This window comes from Cydia pomonella, chromosome 4 (genome assembly GCF_033807575.1).
Source record: "Cydia pomonella isolate Wapato2018A chromosome 4, ilCydPomo1, whole genome shotgun sequence".
Lineage (NCBI taxonomy): Eukaryota > Metazoa > Arthropoda > Insecta > Lepidoptera > Tortricidae > Cydia > Cydia pomonella.
In genome coordinates this window covers 11,234,467-11,244,660 of record NC_084706.1, presented here as the reverse complement: position 1 = coordinate 11,244,660, position 10,194 = coordinate 11,234,467, and positions in this window count along the sequence as shown.

The following is a 10,194-nucleotide window of genomic DNA, read 5'->3' as shown; positions in this document are numbered from 1 at the left end:
GAATTGGTACTTACAATAATGAAAAGAAAAACCGCTTACTTTGGGCATGTATACAGACATAGCAAATATAATATTATTAAGGGGATAATAGAGGGAAAAATCGAAGGGAAAAGAGGCAGAGGGAAAAGAAAAACTACATGGATGGATAACCTTAGGAGCTGGACGGGAATGGACGCTGCCACGCTGGGCAGAAAGACTGCAAATAGAGAAGAGTTCCGGACTGTGGTAGCCGACATCCGTAGAGGATATGGTACCTGAAGAAGAAGATAGTAAGTTATCCTTAAAAGATAGACATTTAACATCCCGGACTTTTTTGTAGACCTATGAATGAGAAACAACCCCACCATACATTGTGTTGTTATAGCTCAAACGGATTAGGCAGCGTTTTCGATTAAAGCTCCTAGCCAGCGTGATTTTTTCCGACAACATCGTTATATTTCAAACAATTTACACAAAACCTTAACAAGTTATATACTTAAGCCTTCCTCAAGAATCACTCTATTGATAGATAAAAGTCGTATGAAAATCCGTTCAGTAGTTTTTAGTTTTGGAGTAGTTTTATAAGATGTAGTGAATTGACGTTTTCCCCTAGACTTGCGGACACTACGTTGCGTGACAGTCGTGCACGCTCCCAATTCTATAGATATATTTGTTTAAACATATGTATTATTTTTCGCTTTCGCGTTTGTTTCCCAATAATAAATAAATAGACAAAAAGACTCATATAAAAAGAAAAAAAAAACTATTTATACGTAGGGGGTTTTTTAAATGTTTTATTTTATAGTTATTTCAAGATTTGTAAGTTTCTAGTTTGGAAAACTGTTGATACTCTTCAAACTGCTGGATCGATTTTTATCAAACATAGCTAAGAAGAACCGCTAGGAGAAGTCGCTTCCACGTAAAACGATGCGAGTTTTTTTTTAATGCCAAATTCGGTCCATCTGTTTAAGAGTTATTACGATAGACAGACATTGGCCTTAAACTTATAACACCCCTCTTTATGCTTCGGGGGTTAATTAAAGATAAAGATAGTTTATTATTCAAGTAAGCATATTACAATGCAATGAATGTCAAATAAAGCTGCACCGGCTCTACACCTCTGACCCGAGAAGATTTAAATCACCCCTCAATTGAAGGAGGGTATCCCAATATGGACCGGCAAGAAACTTGGCGGGACACATCTTTTCAAAACATTACATCTTATAATTAACATGCATTAAATAAGAAAAATAAAATACAATTTAGATTACTATAGAAATCATGAAATTACATACAGTAGCTACTTTTCTTTATAGAAAATCGATTAAATATATCATATATAAAATATGTCATATAAAATCATACAAATACGTATCTCTTTCAGAAAACATATAGAATTCTTAAAAAAGAAAAAGAAAAATGAAATTAATAAAGAAATGAGAATATACATTATATAAGTCTGACAGATTGCTATACCTACAAAAAATATTTGATGTGCTTTCTTACCTGAGCTGTGTCATCTGTGATACAATGATTTTACATCTTTAAATTTATACCTACTGCTATTCGGAAGAGGCAGCCATCGAGTGACATACATAGGTGTACTTTCGCAATTTAAAGACCATCCAACAACCAATACCTGATGACCAACACTTGACCCTACTCATAGTGGTGTGTTCCTGCCAGCGAGTAAGGTTGCCAGATCTCAACGATGGTGTGGAGTGCTAGGGTCGGCAACGCGCATGAAGTTGCAGGCGTACATAGGCTACGGAGACTGCTTACCATCAAGCAGGCCGTATGCTTATTTGCCGCTGACGTACTATAAAAAGGTGCCTTGTATTTTCAATTAATAATAGAATTAAGTATACACGACGTTGTTAAATAAAGAAACATTCGAGGACTAAAAATTAAAGGTGTTGTTACCAGCATTACCGCTGATATTGCCCGATTGTCCTGTATGATAAAATGATTGCCAAAGGTTAATGGTTCAGTGTTCTAAACTGTTATCTTTGTCCCAAATGTGATATGGATGGACGAATACACCTTTGCCAATTACGGCCAGTGAAATAGAGAAAACACGCATTATTAGAGTGACAATAATCCTCTTGTAATGAGGCAAACACTCATCAGTTCCGCTGTTCTGTAAATACGTGGGCTCCAATTACGAGCGAGCGCACCGTAAATGTCAGTTTTTATTAAAGCACTTTAAACTTTCATGCTTTTTTAAACAATAAATTAATAATAAATAAATAATAAATAAATATTATAAGACATTATTACACAAATTGACTAAGTCCCACAGTAAGCTCAATAAGGCTTGTATTGAGGGTACTTAGACAACGATATATATAATATATAAATACATAGAAAACACCCATGACTCAGGAACAAATATCCATGCTCATCACACAAATACATGCCCTTACCAGGATTTGAACCCGGGACCATCAGCTTCGTAGGCAGGGTCAATAATACGTTAAAACAATATTTTTATACCGTATAAAATAATGGAAACAAATCCTATCTTTGCATATTCAGTAAATAACAACAATTTTTCGAAAACTTGTAAAACATGAAAAGCATGAAGCTTAGTACTAAGCTTAGAAATAAATGAAAAGTGAATGAATAAAACATTGAAATAAATGTGGAAACATCTAGTACTAGAAAGTTACCGACGTTTTTTCGACGTAATACTCATATCCTTTCTGTTCTATAGCATTTTATTTATCCCCAGTACTCCTGGCTACCTTAAATAGCGGTTTAGTTTTCTTTCATCTGTTAGGTGTTCTCTAAATCTACTCCTTGCTTCCCTTCGGTCGTCTAGTAAATTCTACAACAAATCCTTTACTTTCCAGTCTGTAAGGGTAAGGATGTAGAATGCTTTGCCCATTGATATTCGACGTGCCCAATCTCAACTCATTTTTAAAAAACGTTTAAAAGAACACCATCTCTTAGCATTTCACTCATTTCATAAATTACATTTCTTGTTTACACTATGAGTACCTGGCCGCTATTTTCTCTTGCTTGAATGCTCAATATGTATTTATGTAGGTTTATGTTGTATATTATTGTTGCTTAAGTATCTAATTTATGTAGTTCATTTTTCATTGTTTGTAGTTTATACTTAATTCTAGCCACTGTTTCGCTATCTGAAGGTTGTCTGGAAGAGATCGCTTTTTAGCGAGTTTTATAATATTATTTATATAATAACAAATAAACATTTACCTAATGTCGTGTAATAATATTGTTTACAATACATATGGTGCTACTTTATCACACTAGTGCGAAAATTAGCATATTACGTTACTGTGTTGAACATTTAAAGGGCCATATGTACTGTAAAACGTTGTATGATACATGTGCGAATAGGTGATTCGCAACTCGTGTCGATTTAAAACACTCCCTTCGGTCGTGTTTTAATATATCGCCACTCGTTTCCAATTTCCTATTTTCGCACATGTATCGTAATGTACTCAAAACGACGTTTTTATTCCACCGATTTTTAGCTCATAATCCTAGATATTAAACTTTTTTCCTCTCGGTTTTGATGCTAAAAGGCTATCTTTCGCGGTTCAGCCTTTATTAATTACCTAGTATTTCTGGCAAAATCAAAGGAGATCGTCGATGTCGTCAAGCTCACCATACTTATTAACCTATCTACTGTACTGTACTATATCTACTTGCTAAGTTAATTAATAACTATATCTATGTAAACAAAACGTAAGCAAATATTGTCCTTTATTACTGAATAAAGATATTTATTTATTATTATTATATTATTATCGAATGAGCTAATGCTTTTACGGATACTGGAAAGCGATATGTAAACATACTACATACCTATACGAGGCCTGGACGTTAGTGAGATAACGATATGAGTTGTGCTGGTGTCCGACTTTATTACCTGCATGTAAATGAGTTTCACATGATTATCCACCTGGTTTCTTGAGCTTAATAGTCGCCTCAAAACCTCCCCTTATAGCGACCCCTTTCCTCACATAAAGTTTACTTTAAGTTCATATTAGCCTCACTGGATCACTGTTCACTCTGAGTACTGATAAAGTTGGTCACAATCAACAAGAGACACATCATTATTCTAATAACACCATAAGAACGTCCTTGACTTGATCTAAAAGCAAATATCACTCCGCCGTAGATTTGTTCCACACAACCTCTTTTTTCCTACTGTCGTTCTCATCTACCCTCTCAACTTCAGCCAAAAAACTTTTAACTTAAACGTGACTACTAGCGCCATCTACTCCATGACGTTGGCAAATATTAGCCGGTTCGCAATACGTTCGCGACAGTCGATTTTGTTGAGGCACTTAGGCCCAGAACAAACTGGAACGTTTTGGAGTGAAACGAATATCTTATTAATTGTCAGAATCTCTAGATTATGATGGTAAAAACAGAATCACAAAGTAAAATGGGGATGTGGAGAATCTTGCACTGAATACATGAATCTGGAAAGAAACACTTTTTGACAACTATGCGTATACTATTCCGTAAAATAAGTGCTATGTTTTTCATTAACAAATGACAAAATCTGCTATGCAAATAAAACTGAAATCATTTTTTTTTGGGGCAGGCGAGCATAATCATTCTACCACCCTATAATATAACGTTATTTGTTCTGTTTTTGTAGTTCGTTATTTCCTAATGAAAGTGAACATATTATAACACTTCTTTCAACCAAAAAAGTTTATTTTAGGTTGGCGTTGCCCTGCAAATATTTTACAGATTCAAAAAAGATAGATGCGTTTCATTGTATACAAGGAGTATAATATTATCATAATTCTGAATACATTTACTTGTACATAACCAAACTTTAAACCAAAACACAAAGTAAAGTTAGTATTTTTCTAAACTACGTATTTTAAGTATTTTGATAGTCGTTTGTAATTTAACGTAGGTATAAAATATAGATAATAATGGCAATATGGCAATGCCATGGGCATTACCAGCGGCCAGAAGAAATTGGCAAAGCACTATTGTAATTTAGTCTCAATACCGTCTTCCGCTAAATAAGGTTTTCTTATAGTTATAAAAGAAACATCTTTCATTCAAAAGAACTGGTTACGGATATTTTATAACGCTTTAATCCAGAAAGAAGACTTGTCTACTCGATAACAAGCATGCACTCATTGATAAAGGATTTTGTACTGAATTATAAATATGTTGAAGCAGAATGGAACGAGTGCCTCTATTGAAAGACCGAGCATATTTGAGAGAATGAAGTGCGCTTTCTTGTCGCATACTTATTGCTGTTAAAACTGAATTCAGCTTAGTTTATAAATGAATAAAAATTAAGTATCGACTCTTATATTAGGTTATTACCTATGTAATTACATACAGCATATGGGTTTTAGACACATGACTTACTTTACTAAGAAGCTAGTTTATATTATTTATGTATTGTTTATTAAGAAACAAACGATTGTATACATTTACAATTAATTAGAAATGTATGATAATATTAAATGAAATCTACAGCTTCCTTAATTAAAGATACGATAGCTAATCCTATTTATAAATACTTTAACCAAACAGATCTGAGTTGTAACTGAATTTATTTATCCGTGTACAGTCAAGGCCGCAAAATTACAATTATCATTAGTACGAGTATTTTATTTATTTAATGCCTTCACTGTCTTCGATGTTATTAAATAATATGACCGCTTCATTGTAGAAGTTGTGCACGGTCTCTGCAACATAGTCAATCTACAATCTTCGTAGCTCTGTATTTTGAAATATTTGAAGACCTTTAAAAGTTTAGAGAAACTTTGGCGTAATATGTACTCGCTATGATACAAAATACTTTAAAGTACTACGAGTATCATAGATAAATAGTGTTATAATACTACATTTTAATGCAAGTGTGCAACATCTGAATTTGGTGTGAGTCCCAAGTCGTTTTAGAGAAAAATCAAGAACAAGTAAAGGTGACAATTTTTCACGTATCAAACGACGACATTAAATACACTTGCGAGAAAATTGTTATGTTTTAATCATAAAACAATAAAGAAAAAACTTGATATAATGTAGCCTTCTAATTTAGTTTTAAAAAACCGGCCAAGAGCATGTCGGGCCATGTTCAGTGTAGGGTTCCGTAGTTATTATTATTGTTAACCAAGGGATGAAATGGCACGTTTCACCCGAGTTAAGCAAATTCGCAAATTTGCATAATTAATACCTAATTGAAGTAATATACGAGGGTTGATTGAAAAATTCACGGCCAGGCCAATAAAAAAAAAACTTTTTTTCTTTTTTCTGCCGCCATTTTGAACTGTCATTATTCAACTGTCGTCCCGCGAAATTTCAATTGGCATCTATATTTAAAGTTACGTGTCGGTAAATATCGTGAAAATGGAGAAATTAGAGCAGCGTGCTGTGATTAAATACCTGCATAAAAAAGGATTGACACCGAAGCAAATTTATGATGATATGCAAAGTACATTAGGGCAATCCTGTCCATCATATACGATGGTGAAAAAATGGGCAGCTGAATTCAAGCGTGGACGAGATAGTATCGCAGATGACCCTCGTCCCGGGAGGTCAACAACGGTTGTTAGTCACCGACAATGTGGCAATTATATGCGAAATGATAATGAAAGACCGGCGATTAAAGGTGCGGGAAATAGCTGACATCGTAGGCATCTTTTATGAAAGAACTCAAAATATTATAGTCAACGAATTAGGTTTTTCCAAGGTGTCGGCGAGATGGGTCCCGAGGATTCTTTCTGTGGAACAAAAAATCGCTCGCCGTACTAATTCACGTGAATGTCTAGACCTGTATGAAGCCGATACTCAGACTTTTTGGACAGATTTGTAACTATGGACGAGACGTGGGTCCACCACTATACACCAGAGACCAAACAGCAATCGAAGCAGTGGGTTCGTCCTGGATCTCCGCCTCCCAAAAAAGCCAAAGCAATTTTGTCGGCCAATAAAGTCATGGCATCTGTTTTCTGGAATGCAAAGGGAATAATAATGGTTGACTATCTCCAAAGATGTAAAACTATAAATTCCGACTATTATTGCGAGTTATTACGTAGATTACGCGAGGCTCTGAAGATAAAAAGACCTGGAATGTTGACAAAGAAAGTTATCTTCCACCAGGACAATGCACGTGTTCACACGTCACTAAAATCGATGGCGGAGATTCCCAAATGTGGGTTTGATATTGATTGCATCATTTTTCAATCCACTACGTACGTCGTCGTATGGCCATATTTTTTTCCTTTGCTTACTTGCAATCGGTGACTGCATGTCTAAAGATAAATATCCCATAGCGAAAAACTTAGATTGCTATGAAAATAACAGATATTATGGCAAACTGCAGTAATTTTAAAATGATTTTGTTCATTAAAGCATGAAAAAGTAAAGTATAGCGATAAGTCCTAATCATAATGCATTGTACATGTGTGCAATAAACGAATATGAATATAAAATTAGCGGGATATTTTACTTACTTATCTTACTTTTTAATTTTTTTATTCTTTCGTTCTAAAACTGCCAATAGTCAACGGCATTACTCATCTCATATTACTTATATTAAATAAAAATATAATGAGTAAAATAAGCAAGTTTTATCTTAAATTTTACTTTAGGGTAAAACCGGGATAGATGCCCCACATTTTGAAATTGCCTCATAATTCCGAAAACGTTAAATATTAGTGAATAATTTTAATAAATTAAGCTAGTCTAATCTTTTTCCTTTCCCTGTGACTTGTTGCTGTCGTCCTAATAATTAAAATTTTTGCAGAATTTAAGTTTTTCGAGAGCATGCTGTTTTTGAGGATAGACGCCTCATAGGTATGGATAGATGCCTCAGAATCAAAACGCAAAGAAGGATAGATGCCTGGGGTATAGGATAGATGCCATATGGAATAAAATAAGTTAAAATTTATAATAACATGTTTATTTGGTTTCGTAATAATACTTTTTTAAACAAATCAACATAAATCATAAAATGGGTTTTCACTAGCAATTTTATTTAAGCATTTATTTAAAAATTTAAAACACAACATACGTTTATACGGGGTGAAAAGTATAAATGTGCAATTTTCAGGCAAGTGCATGATTGCATGATTTCTATAGTAATCTAAATTATATATTTTTTCTTATTTAATGCATGTTAAATTATAAATGCATGTTTTGAAAAGATGTGTCCCGCCGAGTTTCTTGCCGGTCCATATTGGGATACCCTCCTCCAATTGAGGGGAGATTTAAATCTTCTCGGGTCAGAGGTGTAGAGTTAGAGCCGGTGTAGCTTTTAAGGTCCGACCGAGAACGCTTTTTTGTCTCGGCCGAGACCGAGACTGAGACCGAGATTCAATGGGATTCTCGGCCGAGACCGAGACCGATAGGATAGGTCTTTAAAAATACATAAAAGTTGCTAAAAAGGTTTTTTGATTAAGTAAATACTTTTGGAAATAATCGCTCCAAAAAAATAGTTTGATCCCCTCTAACTTTTGAACCGGGAGAGCAAAACCAAATTTTTCAGGAAAATTATTTTAAATACGGTCGGTTAAGCCATTTAAGAGTTATAAAAAAACGGATCCTCTTATTATAACGACGAAAGTGCCACTAACATACGCTCTTTTGCTTGTACGGCTTTTTTGTATTGTGTGAAGGTACGGAACCTTCCTTTATGCGTGGTCCGACACGCACTTGGCCGGTTTTTTCAGTACGGATGTGCACAAAAGAGATACAATAACAATAATCAAAATAAAGAGCTGTATATTGTAACCTAAAAAATCTGCCACAGTGTTTATTTCCATTTCTTTCTTATCCATTTCATGGAAAACGGCTAGTAGTTCCTCTTCCTTCGAAGATACCACTCGAGCCTTTGCTCCTTCTTTTCTTTTGTACTTTCGTGGCATCGTGGGCATAAAATGTATCCATTTATTACACTACACACAATTAAAAATACATTTTCTAATACTGATGTTTAATATTTTCGATACCTATGACTTGAATTTTAAAACACAAGCACAATCTACCTATAAGTAATCAATTAGAAAAAGTAAGTTATTTAGTTCAAAAAAAGTAAATTCAACGGTTTCGATGGGTGACGGGATAGATACTAAGGGCAACTATACCTCGAAAAATCGGGGCGACTATCCTTTTCGATATGGATAGATGCCTTTTAATTTTTTGACTAAAATAAACACAATAGAGAGAGTATAGGAAGTTAGATATGTACTTAACATATCAGTGTGTTGATATAATAAAAACAGAATCAAAATTATAACTAGTTCAAAAGTTATGCTTCATCAAATACTTACGTTCCAAACTTTGCCAACTTTTTTTCGAGTCTCGCAGAGATATCGGTGCACACATGCGAGACGAGTTCATTCCGCGCGGCTTGCGGGGGACTAAGGTTGGTGGCGCTGGCGCATCTTAAATAACCTACTATTTCAGTGCTGCGATATTGGGAAGTTAGGTTTTTAGGAATTGGGACACCTATCCCAGTGGGGCATCTATCCGGGTTTTACCCTATTTACATGAATAATGCCAAATAACTGTAACAACCCATTTAATGTCGTAAAGCCAGTACGTCTTTTTACTATGAAGGGGAGACTTTTTGCGATAACTCAAAAACAGCTAAACTTATACTCGTAATGCCCGCTATAGTTTTCCTTTAATGTCTTTTTTAAGCTCTACTTCCACGATTATTTTCACATTTTTTGGACCTATGGTTCAAAAGTTAGATGGGGGGGACACATTTTTTTTATTTCGGAGCGATTATCTCCAAATATATTCATACTATCAAAAAATTGTTGAAGACTCCTATTAGTTTTGAAAGACCTTTCCAACAATACCCCACACTGTAGGGTTGAAGCAAAACATGTTCACCTCCACCACTCCTCCACTTTACGTGTAGGGGAGGTACCTTAAAAAAATATTTTTTAGATTTTATTATACGACTTTGTCGGCTTTATTGATTTATATATCCATGCCAAATTGCAGCTTTCTAGCACTAACGACCACGGAGCAAAGCCTCGGACAGACAGACAGATGGACATGGCGAAACTATAAGGGTTCCTAGTTGACTATGGAACCCTAAAAAGGAACCAGAATTATCCTCTTTGTAAGTACGACTAGGTACCTACATTTCAATTAATAATGAAAAAACGATGAGTGACACATTGAAATATTTCGAGGCGATTGCAAATAAAATTAATAAACTCATAAAAAAAGCTTACCCTA